Raw genomic sequence first — 13683 nt, 5'->3', positions numbered from 1 at the left:
TTGAACTTCTCAGCCGATAGGAAGACAGCTTAGGCTATAAATGCAAACCAGGGGTTAAAAGAAAGAAAGAAAGAAAGAAAGGAAGGAAGGAAGGAAGAAAAAGGAAGGAAGGAAGGAAGGAAGAAAGAGAGGAAGGAAGAAAGGAAGGAAGGAAGGGGGGGAAAGGAGGAAAGGAAATGCAGATACTAATATGTGTGTTCTTGTGTTTCTCAGTGTGGACATTTGGGCCTAGTGGGGTCGGGGTAGAGGGCCTGGAGCGATTCTGACACTGCAAAATGTTTGACAGAATTGCTGACCTCCACGCACTAGATGGCAGTAGCACTCACATTCCAGTTGGGACAATAAAAAGGGGTCCAGGGGATTCCCTGGTGGTCCAGTGTTTATGACTTCATCTTCCAACTCAAGAAGCACAGGTTTGATCCCTGGGGAACTAAGATCCCATATGAGACACACAGTGCAGCCCTCCCCTGGACTTCCTGCTTCAAAAGTGTCTAGACATTGTAAGATTGGGACCAGATCACCCAGACTGAGGTTTAAAAGAGCTACCCAAGGAGACTAAATAGAGACAACAGGGACCGAGGATGGACAAAAAAAAAAGGGGCCAACACTGGTCACACTTTTTTTTTTTTTGGTGGGTGAGGAGGTTGATAAAGAGGAACAGTGATCATAAGTTGCAGGTATAGACTGGATTTTCATTAATCATCTTTCTGTACTTTGACTTGCATAAGGGGGGACAACCCACTCCAGTATTCTTACCTTAAGAATTCCACTGCTGGGCATACACACCGAAGAAACCAGAATTGAAAGAGACGCATATACCCCAATGTTCATCGCAGCACTGTTTACAATAGCTAGGACATGGAAGCAACCTAGATGTCCATCAGCAGACAAATGGATAAGGAAGCTGTGGTACGTATACACAAGGGAATATTACTCAGCCATTAAAAAGAATACATTTGAATCAGTTCTATTGAGATGGATGAACCTGGAGCCCATTATACAGAGTGGAGTAAGCCAGAAAGAAAAACACCAATACAGTATACTAATGCATATATATGGAATTTCAAAGATGGTAACGAAACGCTATATGCGAGACAGAATAAGAGACACTGATGCATAGAACAGTCTTATGGACTCTGAGGGAGAAGGTGAGGGTGGGACGTTCTGAGAGAACAGCATTGAAACATGTTTATTATCATATGTGAAACAGAACACCAACCCAGGTTCGATGCATGAGACAAAGGCTCAGGGTTTGGGCAATGGGATGACCCAGAGGGGTAGGATGGGGAGGGAGGTGGGAGGGGGGTTCAAGATGGGGAACACAAGTGGACCCATGGCTGATTCATGTCAATGTATGGCAAAAACCACTACAATATTGTAAAGTAAGTACCCCAACTAAAATAAATAAATTTATTATAAAAAATAAAAAAGAATTCCATGGACAGAAGAGCCAGGCGGGCCATAATGGGATCGTACTTTGTTTGCTCCCATGTGCATTCATTATGTAAATAAAAACATTTCTTTTTCTTCAACTATGCGATTCTGCAAAAATCAAAACACACTAACCAATGCCCAACTCATCCCTGTGGTGTCCTGAAAGAAGACAAGCCAGCTTAGATACATGATGGACTAAAATCCCACTACCTATGTCTCCAGCCATAAGAGGAACAGCCATCCAAACAAAATGCTTTAAGGGCACTTCCTTGGCAGTCAGTGGTTAAGACCATGCTTTCACTACAGGGGGCACAGGTTCCATCTCTGGTCAGGGAACTAAGATTTTGCATGCCATGAGTCATGCCCCACCTACAACAAAGTTTTACAACAAAAATATAAGCACTTCTTTTTAAGTTAAAAAAAGGTAAAAACTCCTTTATTCAGAAGACATAGGCAGACTGTAAAGAATGGTCTTTCAGGAGGCACCAGATAATGGCTCCTTCACAGGAATAGTATTTTTAGACAGGACATCCTGGCAGATGCTCTTATCAATCAGTAAATCAGAGATCTTCCTCATCTCATTCACTCTGTAAGAAGAAAAAAAAAAATTCAAGACAACATCTGGAAATCCGGCGTACCCGGCCCTACATCCATGCCCTCAAAGAAAGCCTGGCTTCCAAAGTCTTGCTTTCTGCAGAGAAAAGCAAGGAGGCTGGTGATATTGACAGTGAAAGAATAAAAAAGAGGAAAGTTTTCAGGTGGGAGGATCGCCCTTTTTCTTCAAAATTCAGGATTGGATAGAACTATTTCGATGGGTGGGAGCTGCTTTCTTGAAGAAAGCACTTTGTGCTTCATTCCACTCCCATAAAAATCCTCACCTAAGCCTTGATTCCTACCTCTGGGACAACGAACCCTACAACACTAAGTGGTGAGGACCCATGAAAGTGAAGAGATGCCCTGTCCTGCAACATTGCAGTTCATTGGTCTTAGTTGAAAACACAAGCTACATGGCAGACAGACCCAAGTCTAAAGGCCAATTTCAACCACAAATCATGCATGATCCTGGGTAGGTAACTTTATTTCTCTGTGCAATGGGGCCTTACCTTGAAGGTTACTATATATTTTAATGTATATTTTTATATTTATATTTCTAAGGAAATGACACCCCACTCCAGTATTCTTGCCTGGAAAGTCCCATGGGCAGAGGAGCCTGGGGGCTACAGTCCATGGGGCTGCAAAGAGTCAGACAGGACTGAACAACTAAACAACAATAACATGGGCAAGTGGCTCAGGCCTCTCACTCTTTCTTTATGCTCTGGGTCAGGGTCTCTGAACGTTAGCACTACTGCCATTGCAGCTGGATAATTCTATGTCATGGAGAATGTTCTGTGCACTGCAGAAAATTTAGCAGCACCCCTGCTCAGCAATCACTTGCCAGCAGCATCCCTCACTCCCCACCTCCCCTAAGTTATGAGACCTACTGCTTTGAATCCAACCCCATGAATAAATCCATATTCTCAGAATTACATGTTCTGTCCTGACCTGGCCCGATTCAAGCCTCCACCTGCCCTCATGTCCTCCCCACCTAGGAATCTAGCAGGCATCTCAAACTTGCAAAATTGAAAACTGAGCCCCTGTCTCCTGTTTCTCCTGCTCTAACCAAATCTGTCAACCCAGGCACAATCCAGCAAATCTCTGTTGCAGAGCCTTCTCTAGATGCCAGTAGGAACAGCCTCCTTACCGAGCTGCAACAACGGCTTCAGCAATCCCACAGTGGTTGGAGCAAAACAGAAATGCAGCTCAGCTAGGCATGTGTCTGGAGATGAAAGTAGAGATCTGATGCTGTAAAGAATGGCATTGCATAGGCACCTGGAATGTTAGGTGCATGAATCAAGGTAAGGTGGACGGGGTCAAGCAGGAGAGAGCAAGTGAAAACCTCAAAGTCTTAGGATTCAGGGAGCTAAAATGAATTGGAATGAGCAAATTTAACTCAGGTGATCATTATAGCTACTACACTGGGAAAGAATCCCATAGGAGAAATGGAGGAGACCCTGCAATGGCAGGAGACCCCAGTTCCTGGGTTGGGAAGATCCCCCGAAGAAGGGATAGGCTACCCAAGCCAGGATTCTTGGGCTTCCCTGGTGGCTCAGCTCATAAGGAAACTGTCTGCAATGCAGGAAACCTGGGTTTGGTCCCTGGGTCAGGAAATCCCCTGGAGAAGGGAAAGGCCACCCCCTCCAGTATTCTGGCTTGGAGAATTCCATGAACTGTATAGCCTAAGGGGTCACAAAGAGTCGGATATGACTGAGTGAATCCACTTCACTTCACTTTAGTTTATAAAGTGGCATCTCTGTCAGCTCTACCTCTTCCTGGCTCACTAAGAGAGGGCAGCCCTAGACCAGCAGTTCTTGAAGAAGAAGGAGTGACTGTGACAAATTCTAGGGGTGTGGTTTTTTACTGTTGTCTTGATACGGGGTGGGGGGGCACTACACATGGGGGCAGGTGCCTGCTTCATGGCATACACGTTAGACGTGAATCATTCTCAAATGTTCTGCCAGATATTTAGGTAAGTACAAACCCATTCATAATACCCTGAGTGGAGACCCTTATCTGCACTTTGTCCCATAAGTTTAATAAAAGTTTTCCAGGGCTGCAATTATTGTGTAAACCTGAGAAGTCTATATTTTGTTTTATTCAGAGCCTAACAATGGGTTGCTTTGCAGTTTGTTGCAATCACATGATGACCACAGTGCCTCGATGGCTTTCTGAATGGCTGAGACTGCACACTTGTGTCCTCCTGCATTTGCCAGGCTGAATCCTCAGTGAGGACACATCTGGGTGCAAGTGTGAGTGCTCAAACATTGACCTACTGGAGCATGCGTTCTTGTGAGTATGAATACATGTGTGTGTTCAGTTGTGTCCAACTCTTTGTGACGCTATAGACCCCAGGTTCTTTTGTCCCTGAGATTCTCCAGGCAAGAATACTGGAGTGGGTTGCCATGGCCTCCTTCAGGGGACCTTCCTGACCCAGGGATCAAACCTGTGTCTCTTATTTCTCCTGCATTAACAGGTGGGTTCTTTATCACTACCACCATCTGAGGAACCCTTGAGTATAAATGACCTACTCTTAGTTCTTTAAAAAAAAACATGTGGACCATTTTTGAGCTCTTTACTGAATTGTTATCATATCACTTCTTTTATGTTTATGTTATCATATCACTTGTTTTATGTTTTGTTCTTGAGACATGTGGGATCTTAGCTCCATGTAGATAGAAGCTGCACCCCCTGCATTGGAAGGTCAAGTCTTAACCACTGAACCAACAAAGTGTTCACTCCCTATTTCTCTTTGTAGTACTGGATGTTGATCTCCAAGACAGTTGTGTTTTTCTTTTTGTTTCTTTTTAAAAATTTCCTGGGACAGAACATTTTAGTTTTAAGGAGGTATTATTATCCATTAGTATTTCACTTCACGATAGTAAATGATCATTTCAAAACATCTGCTACACCACCCTAGGAAACCCCCTTTAACGTGAGAAACCAAGTGAATAGCAGTAACAGCTCTATGGACTTCTCTGTCATTCTCCAGGTAAGAATGAGTGTGCATGTAGTGGGGTGCCCACGACCAGAAGCCTAAGCAGGTTCTCAATCTAACTCTGACAGAAGCAAAGTTTCTTTTGATCTCTGTCGCATGCTCAGGGTAGAGATTCTTCTCAATTAGATCTGAACTTGGAAAAGGGTCTCTAGACTCTCCCTCTCACCCCAACAGAGGGCTTCACATAGGCTCACCTGAGACTGGCACTTGACCTGGTACACCAATTCTGGAAACATGTGCTAATTCATTAGATTCACACCACTGATTTGGTCAGATCTTGGTGTATCACCCCTATCAGTCAGTTCACTCGCTTAATCATATCTGATTCTTTGCGACCCCATGAAATGCAGTACGCCCTGCCGTAGGCTTACCTGTCCATCATCAACTCCCAGAGCTTGCTCAAACACTTGTCCATCGAGTCAGTGATGCCATCCCAGCAGCTCATCCTCTGTTGTCACCTTCTTTTCCTGCCTTCAATCTTTCCCAGCATCCGAGTCCTTTCCAATCAGTCACTACTTCCAATCACGTGGCCTAGGTATTGGAGCTTCAGAATCAGTCCTTCCAATGAATATTCCGGATGGATTACCTTTAAAATGGACTGGTTGGATCTCCTTGCAGTCCAAGGGAGTCTCAAGAGTCTTTCCAGCACCACAGTTCAAAAGCATCAATTCTTTGGCGCTCAGTTTTTCCCATGGTCATTCTTATAGCTATTATTAATATTGTCTCCTCCAAACTGAATATATGCCATGCCATGTGGCATGTGGGAACTCAGTTCCCCAAGCAGACGTCAAACCTGTGCCCCTGCAGTGGGGCCCCTGAACCACCAGTGTTAAGGACAGCCAGGTAACGAAGTTCCTCTATATCGATCCATTGTTAAAGTTAAAGAAATCTGCTTTAAAAATAAGTGCTTGGACAAAATGTTGAAGTGCCTCCAAAGGCCCCAGGCACCTCCATGACCACACCACCCGTACCCATATTGCCCTTTGCTTGGTGCATCCCTGAGGGCACTCTGTCTTTCCACACGAAGCTCCAACCTTTGAACTCCTTGATTCCTCTCCGGAAATTCCATCCCTTTTATGCTGTCTAGGCTTAGTTCCTCTCCTCCCACCTTTTTCCTACTGTCACGTCAAAACCAGGCAGGCCTTGATCACCACATACACCCCCCATCCTGCCTATCCATAGAGCCTGCTCTGTTCTCCATTCTCCACTTTATTTTTTCTCCAAAGATCTGGTGGTCAACTGATACGCTTGTTACACTTAGGTGCTGACTGCTTGTAGACAGGCCATGAGCTGAGTGATGGGTGAGACGGCCTGCATATTCTGCTCACTGCCCGTGCAGAGTGACTGTGCATGAGAGACCAGCACACAGTATGTGCTCAGCTAATGGAGCTTACACTCCACGTGGAGAGTCGGTGATGAAGCCATATGTCACAAAGGTAACTCTTTCTTGACAAGAGGGGAGGAGGAATATTGGGAGCTGGGGGAGGGAAGTGCAGGCAGGCCTGACTGAGCTGAAAGGTTCGAGTGCGAGTTGGGAGGGAATGCTTGCCCTGGAGTGAGGTCGAGGCTGGAAAAGGATGAGTCCATAGAGCTGGGCAAGGGGAGGAGCCTTCCAGGAGGCTGGAACGATATATGTAAAGCTTTCTCAGCTTTTCCTCTCATGAACCCTTCTCTCAGGACCCTCCATCTTCTCATGGGTTTCATCTGCTGAGACCCTAACCATTTTTGCATTTCCTTAGAATCTGTTTCTGAGGCAGGAAGTGGCAAACCATGTCCCCCAAATTAAGCTCTGTGACATTAACAATCCACTTGCCAGGCCTCTGGGTGGGGTGGGGGCTGGCAGGCTCTGTGGGGGTGGTGCACACAGGTCGAGATCCAGGACTTTAGCAGCTCCTTCTTTTCCAAGAACGGAGCCGTGGCGACCAGAACCCCCTTGCAACGAGAAGCCCTTGCATCACAACTCTAGAGTTGCCCCTTGCTCTCTGCAACTAGAGAAAAAGCTCATGCAGCAATGAAGACCCAGCACAGCCCAAAATAAATCAATAGAGTACTTATCTATATGAAATTCTTACATTACAGAGATGTTGCAAAGAGCAAAAGAAGCTATTACTCTTGGACAAAAAGTCTTCATAACAGAGCCTTTCATAGAGGATATGCTCAATAACCATGCCCAGTTGCCAGGGCTGCAACCACAGAAAAGACAGAAAATCTGTCCTGAAGAACTGATGGTTTCTCTGCAGAAAACAGACAACAGAGAAGAATCTAAAAGACTCTGAAGCATAACTGAAAGGAACTAGTGATAAATGCTACTGAGTACCTGCTGTACTCCAGGCACAGAATCCTGCCTTTTGTATGCATGAACAACAAACCTTTCAGTCACCAGGGATGCAGAATTATTTTTATCCCCATTTCACTGACTTAGAAACTAAGGCTTGGGGAATAAGAAAGTGGCAGCGTTGGGACTAGAAATGGGTTCTGTCCAGCCAGAGGCCCGAAGATCTTCCTGGGACTCTACTCTTTCTGAAAATGGGGTCAAGGAGCAGATGGAACAGTTTATTATCCACATACACAAATTGTATTCCCTTTACCAGCCAGTAGCTGCTTAGAGACATCATGATAATCAAAAACATCCCCATGTGCCTCCTGGGGGAGAACCAGCCTCACCTGTAAAGGTCAAAGACCTAGAGAATTCCAGAAATAGTGATCAAGGGTCATTGGTGAATCAACCCTGCCTCCGGCACCCTGCAGGTTTCTTGTTCAGTGTGATAAACCAATGCTCTCCTGACATGGTAGCTGGTGGCTTTCATAACTTGTCCACACAGTAGAATCCTCCAGGGAACTCAGTAAGTCCCAATGCCAAGCAGCGGATAGGCCAAAAACAGCAGAACGGTAAATTCCTCAGGGGATTCCAAAATGAGCCAAGCTTACACACCAGTGTTTTCACAAATCACCGGGGAGTCTTGTTAAAGACACAGATCTGACTCAGTTGCCTTGGGAGGGGCCTGGAGTCTACATTTCTAACAAGCTCCCAGGAGAAGAACTCGTGTGGTTGCTTCAGGGACCACGGCCAGAGTAGTCAGGGCAAACCCCGTGGTCCTCAACTTTCAACAAGCATCAGAATCACCTGGAAGTCCACTTAAGATGTAGAGGGCCAGGCCCACCCCAGAGCTGCAGATCTGACAGGTTTGAGGTGGGGACCAGAGAGTCTGCATTTCCAAGGAACCTCCAGGTGACCCTGATGCTGCTGGTCCAAGGACCACATGTGGAGCACCACGGTAGGGCCCGAGGCAAAATCATGGATAGGCAAGACAAGTCATCTCTCCTTCAGCTTCCCCAGACCCAAAGTGGGGATGATGAGATCCTCTCCCAGAGGGTGTCATGAGGGCGACACTGAGTGGGCTAGGATTTGTAAGCCTCTTGGAAGCTGGCACCAAGCAGGTGGGATATGAGTGACAGCATCCATTCTTGATGAATTTCCCTTGGTCTTGGGGTGCTCCTGGAGCCCAGGCAGACAGACCCTTCAACCACCATGGATGGCCCTCTCCCTGGCTCACTCACTGCCGACATTGTTCCTGTAGGCGTTGTGCATCTCCTTCACCCAATGGTCGCAGAAGGACAGCTTTCTCATCCAGTCCGCACCATCGTGCACACTGGAATCCAGGCATAGCCTGGCTCCCGGGCGGAACTGTGGAAGCCATCAGTGGAGAAGTTGTAGGGGCTAGGGAGATGGAAGAGGACATGGGGATGGAGAGGAGACAGTGTTACTGTGGGGAGCTCGGAGCTTTTTTCCCAGGAGACCCATGGGTTGGCTTACGGCTGTGTTTCACTATGTCCCCGAGTGCGTGAAGGTGCTGTGAGTATCTGGCTTCGGGGAGAAGCAGGATCAGAGCTTCCATTAACTTCCCAAACAACGGTAGCTTCCTGTGCTCGTACCCAGTCAGCTTCCATTCTCTTTTCTTCTGGTATCACGGAGCATGTTTGGTTTTTTGAGAGGCAGTCATTCTGTCTCCTGCATGCAGTGAGTGGCCAAGCCAAAGAAACCCTCTCTATCTCCCACTTTGGACTTTGAAGCTCGAAGGCAACTCCAAAAAGTGGTTGGCCTTGGTTCATCCCAAGAGTAGGGTGCAGAAGAAAATATCAGCGGGCTCTTGATACTTTGATCCCCAAATTTGCCTGCTTCACATGCCTCAAAAGGCCTGGCTGCTAACTTTTTCTTCCTATTCTGTGAGCATCTCTATATCTTTCTATAGGCATTCCTCATGTTACTTTCATCTTTTCAATTAGGTGGAGTCAGACTTCTCTGCTGGTCCAGTGGTTTGGAATCCATTTGGAAATGCAGGGGGACAAAGGTTCAATCCCTGGCCCCAGGAGATTTCACATGCTATAGAGTAGCTAAGCCCCCAGGCCACAATAACTGACACCATATTCTAGAATCTTAGCTGTGCAACAGGAGAAGCTACCTCAATGAGAAGACTGCACTCTGCAGTAAGAAGTAGCCTCTGCTTGCCCCAACTAGAGAAAGACTGTTCACAGCTATGGAGGAAAAAAAAAAAAACGTAATAATAATAATCAAGCAGAGCCAATTGAATACGTACAGTATACTTTGCATACATTACCCTCCTTCAGCATGAAGCATGCCCTGGGACAACGTCGGAGTGTCATGGGACGTTAATGACAGGAGTGGTAGCTGGGAGCCAGTAGGGGAATTGTGGGGAATTTGTCACCGATAGCAGCTAGAGTATGAAAATGAAAATCCCAGCTCTCATGGAACATCATTTTCTTTCCCCCCACCAGAGGCCTGGTTTAGGTCTGCAAAATCACTGGACATCCCAAGGCAATGTGTAGACCAAAAACTTCAAAAGTGAAAGCCTTTTCAGAGAGAAAAAGCCTGGGTGGGGAGCAGTTCAGCATGGTACACCAGGGCCTCTCCATGGTTGGATTTGGCTGACACTTTTCTTTTTCTATTATTTTGTTGTTTCTGGATTTTTTTGTGATGAGTTTAAGGGTAGAGATATGAGGTACTAGGAATGAAACAACACTTGGGAATTGTACCTAAGGTGTCCCCAGTTTAATGCCAGTGCTGCCACAGAGAAAACAAATTGGAAAATGGGAAGCACTGGGTCATACTCTCCTGTGCTTCAGGCTCAGCTTGAATATCAAACCAGGGACAACAAAACCCCTGCAGGATCCACAGAGATGCCTTGAGTGATACCTCAACTTCGAAAGCAAATTTCACCACTGGGGCAGGCAGACCAGAAGGACGCTGACTTAATCGGAAAGGGCTCAGTGACAGACTAAGTTGTACTTAGAAGTTGTACTTTTCTAAGAATTTGTCCACTTCTTCCAAGTTGCTGATTTTATTGGCATCTACTAGTTGATAATAGTCTCATGATCCTTCGTAATTTCTGTGCTGTCTATTTTGATCTCTCCATTTTCATACCTTATTTTGTTGATTTGATTCTTCTCCCTTTGTTTCTTGATGAGTCCGACTAATGGTTTGTCAATTTTATATATCTTCTCAAAGAACCCACTTTTAGCTTTGTTGATTTTTGCTCTAGTCTCTTTTGTTCATTTTACATCTGTTTCTGCCCTATTATATGATTTCTTTCCTTCTACTAACCCTGGATTCTTCATTTCTTCCTTCTCTAGTTCCCTTAGGCCTAGAGTTAGGTTGTTTGTTTGACTTTGTTCTTGTTTCTTGAGGTAAGGCTCTTTTGCTATGAACCGTTGTCTTTGCACTGATTTTATAGGGTCGCATAGGTTTTGGGGTGTTGTGTTTTCATTTTCTTTTGTTTCTATGAATATTTTGATATATATATATTTTTTTGTTCCATGGTGATTTGTTAGTTGTTTACCAGCGTGGTATTCAGCCTTCATATATTTGACTTTTGAATAGTGTTTCTCCTGCAGTTGACATCTAGTCTTACTTGACTGTGGTCAGAAAATATGCTTGGAATGATTTCAAGGTTTTTTTGAATCTACCAAGGCTGGACCTATGGCCGAGTATGTGATCTATCTTGGAGAAGTTTCCATATATACTTGAGAAAAAGGTGAAATCCATTGTTTTGTGGTGAAATGTCATATAGATATCAATTATTTCTAACTGGTCCATTGTATCATTTAAAGTTTGTATTTCCTTGTTAATTTTCTGTTTACTTGATCTATCCATAGGTGTAAGTGGGGTAGTACAGTCTTTCACTATTATTGTGTTATTGTTCATTTCCCCTTTAATGCTTGTTAGCCTTTGCCTTACATATTGTGGTCCTCCTATGGTGCATGCATATGTATTTATAATCGTTGTATCTTCTTCTCAGATAGAAGTTTTGATCATTATGTAGCGTGCTTCTTTGTCTCTTTTACAGGCTTTATTTTAAAGTTTATTTTGTCTGATATGTGTATTGCTACTCCTGCTTTCTTTTGGTCTCGATTTGCTTAGAATATCTTTTTCCAGCCCTTCATTTCAGTCTGTAAGTGTCCATTGTTTTGTGGTGGGTCTGTTGTACACAACTTAAACAGCAGTCTTGTTTGTGTATCCATTAAGCTAGTCTTTGTCTTTTGCTTAGGACAGTCAACCCATTTCCATTTAAGGTAACTATTGATAAGAATGATCCTTTTGCCATTTGCTTTGCTGTTTTGGGTTTGAATTTATACAACCTGTCTGTGTCTCCTGCCTAGAGAAGATCCTTTAGCATTTGTTGAGGAACAAAAAGAAGAATTGGGAATAAAAATGTCTCTACAGCATCTTCATTAGTCCGAGATTACAAGAAGCATGTTAAAGCAAAGGGTAATGTGGATGATCAAAACTCTGACTTTCATCCTGAAACTAGAGGACAGAGTGTATTTTCAGCCTGCACAAGTTTAAGTGTGCCATTCATACGAAAGCCTTCTACCCTCCGGATACCTGCTGATACAAGTGCCCCAACTGGAAATGATTTCTCTTCTCCATCATAAATATCAGTTAGACCGCAGGAGCATTTATTGTGGGACATCAACCTACGGCTGCTTTAATTGTTGCTGTTTTAATTGAAGAGTAATTGCTTTCCAGAATTTGGTTGTATTCTGTCAGAATCCAAAATCAAAAAAGTAAAAAATAAAAAATCAACCATAGATGCACATATAACCCTTCCCTTTTGGAATACCCTCCGATCTGCCTACCAATCACACAATCTAGGTTGAGCATTTGTCATGGGATTTCACATAGTAGCTGCACTAAATCAAATAGCTGCAGTGAAAATTTTCCAGCTATGTCTACTTCTGTTTCTCCGTACCACAACCTATCTCCATTACAGAACAGTTAGTTTGGACTGAGAGTGGAGCCTTCTACCTTTCCAGGTTTGTATGGTAATATGTCAGCCCATGACCATCCTTTTCCTAAACTACAACAGTCAGGCAATTTATTTTTCCCAGTGCCAAAGATCCCTGATACATCTGCTGCTTCTCTTTAAAGATCCACTCATCAAACATCTTCATTATTTGAAAACTGGCCTAATACAACTGATCTACCAAATAGGTGTCAGATTACGGAGGATACTGAAGTGTAAAATTAATGTTGGGAGATGTCAACAAATTCCCACAATTCTCTTATTTGAAGACTAAAGTTACATATTCATCTTCTTAGTGCCAATTTCTATTTTGAAATAATTAAGGTTAAAATGCTCAACCAGTTGAGCATGCTGCAGCTTAAATACACATGATTAATGACACAGACCCTGTGTCTATGGAATACATCAGAAGACAATAAGAGCTCAAACAAAAGAAAATGCCCAGGCTCAGGTAGCTGTAAGAATGCACAGGAGTTATAGCAGTTTTGAGTCTGAACTGTCCCTAGAGAGATCAATAGTCTAATTCTCTCCACCTTTGGAGAGCTTCCAAAAAAGTTGTAATTGTCCTGTGACTTACGTTGGGGAGGACAGTGATCAGATGAGGCACTAGGGAATATGTATTATTCTTCTGATGCTTTCAATTCTTGTGTTGTCGGTGCACTATTTTTCTCAGTTGTAGGCTTCTTTGTTCCTACGCATTAATTTGGTCTTTAAAGATTATTTCAACAAATTTTTTGTCTATATATTTCTATTTTTATTTTGTTTTCCTATTTGCTGTGCCTTTTGGTGATGTTGCATATCTTCATTTTTTAAATAGATGTGTATTTCTCTATTAACTGTGATATTCGGCTATTCTGTATGAGCTGCATGTGTTCTTGTCAGATTTGCTTTCTTTATTCATCAGTTGACACTCTACAATGTTGTTATTTTTTTGCCTTGAGATTCATTTGATGAGTTTCTTTTTTTTTCTGTTAAATTTGTTCTTTAATTAAATGACTACTTATTGTAGGAAATTAGCCTGAGTGTTACAGTTTCTTGGGGTGCAGGTAAGAGATTTTTTTTTTAGAAGAAGGATCTGTGAAACAAGTCAAATATTATTGAGCCATCAGAAGCCAAACACAGAAAGGAGAATTCAAACTTTGCGTGTGTTTTGTAAATTCTTTTAGTATTTGTGGTTTGTGCCTTAGGAAATATTGAGATAACAAAGGATCAGAAGAGACTATAACAAACAATTTTAAGTTAATAAAGTTTAGAATCTGAAATCTATGGACAAACACTCAGAAATTCAAATAAGAAGAAACAGAAAATATGAACATAGCTATTAGAAACACTAAC

At 43.5% G+C, this 13683-nt stretch overlaps 1 non-coding gene across 1 annotated transcript; it reads right to left on the bottom strand.

Moving 5' to 3' along the window:
• Positions 1-1530: 1530 nt before the first annotated feature.
• LOC145537858 (small nucleolar RNA SNORA79) lies at positions 1531-1677 on the bottom strand. The gene has a single exon (XR_014076456.1). It is a non-coding gene; the product is annotated as a small nucleolar RNA SNORA79 (small nucleolar RNA).
• Between the last annotated feature and the right edge of the window lie 12006 nt (positions 1678-13683).

The sequence above is a fragment of the Giraffa tippelskirchi genome, chromosome Y (genome assembly GCF_054371585.1).
Source record: "Giraffa tippelskirchi isolate mGirTip1 chromosome Y, T2T-mGirTip1v1.2.pri, whole genome shotgun sequence".
NCBI lineage: Eukaryota > Metazoa > Chordata > Mammalia > Artiodactyla > Giraffidae > Giraffa > Giraffa tippelskirchi.
This window is presented reverse-complemented; position numbering and strand designations above follow the sequence as displayed.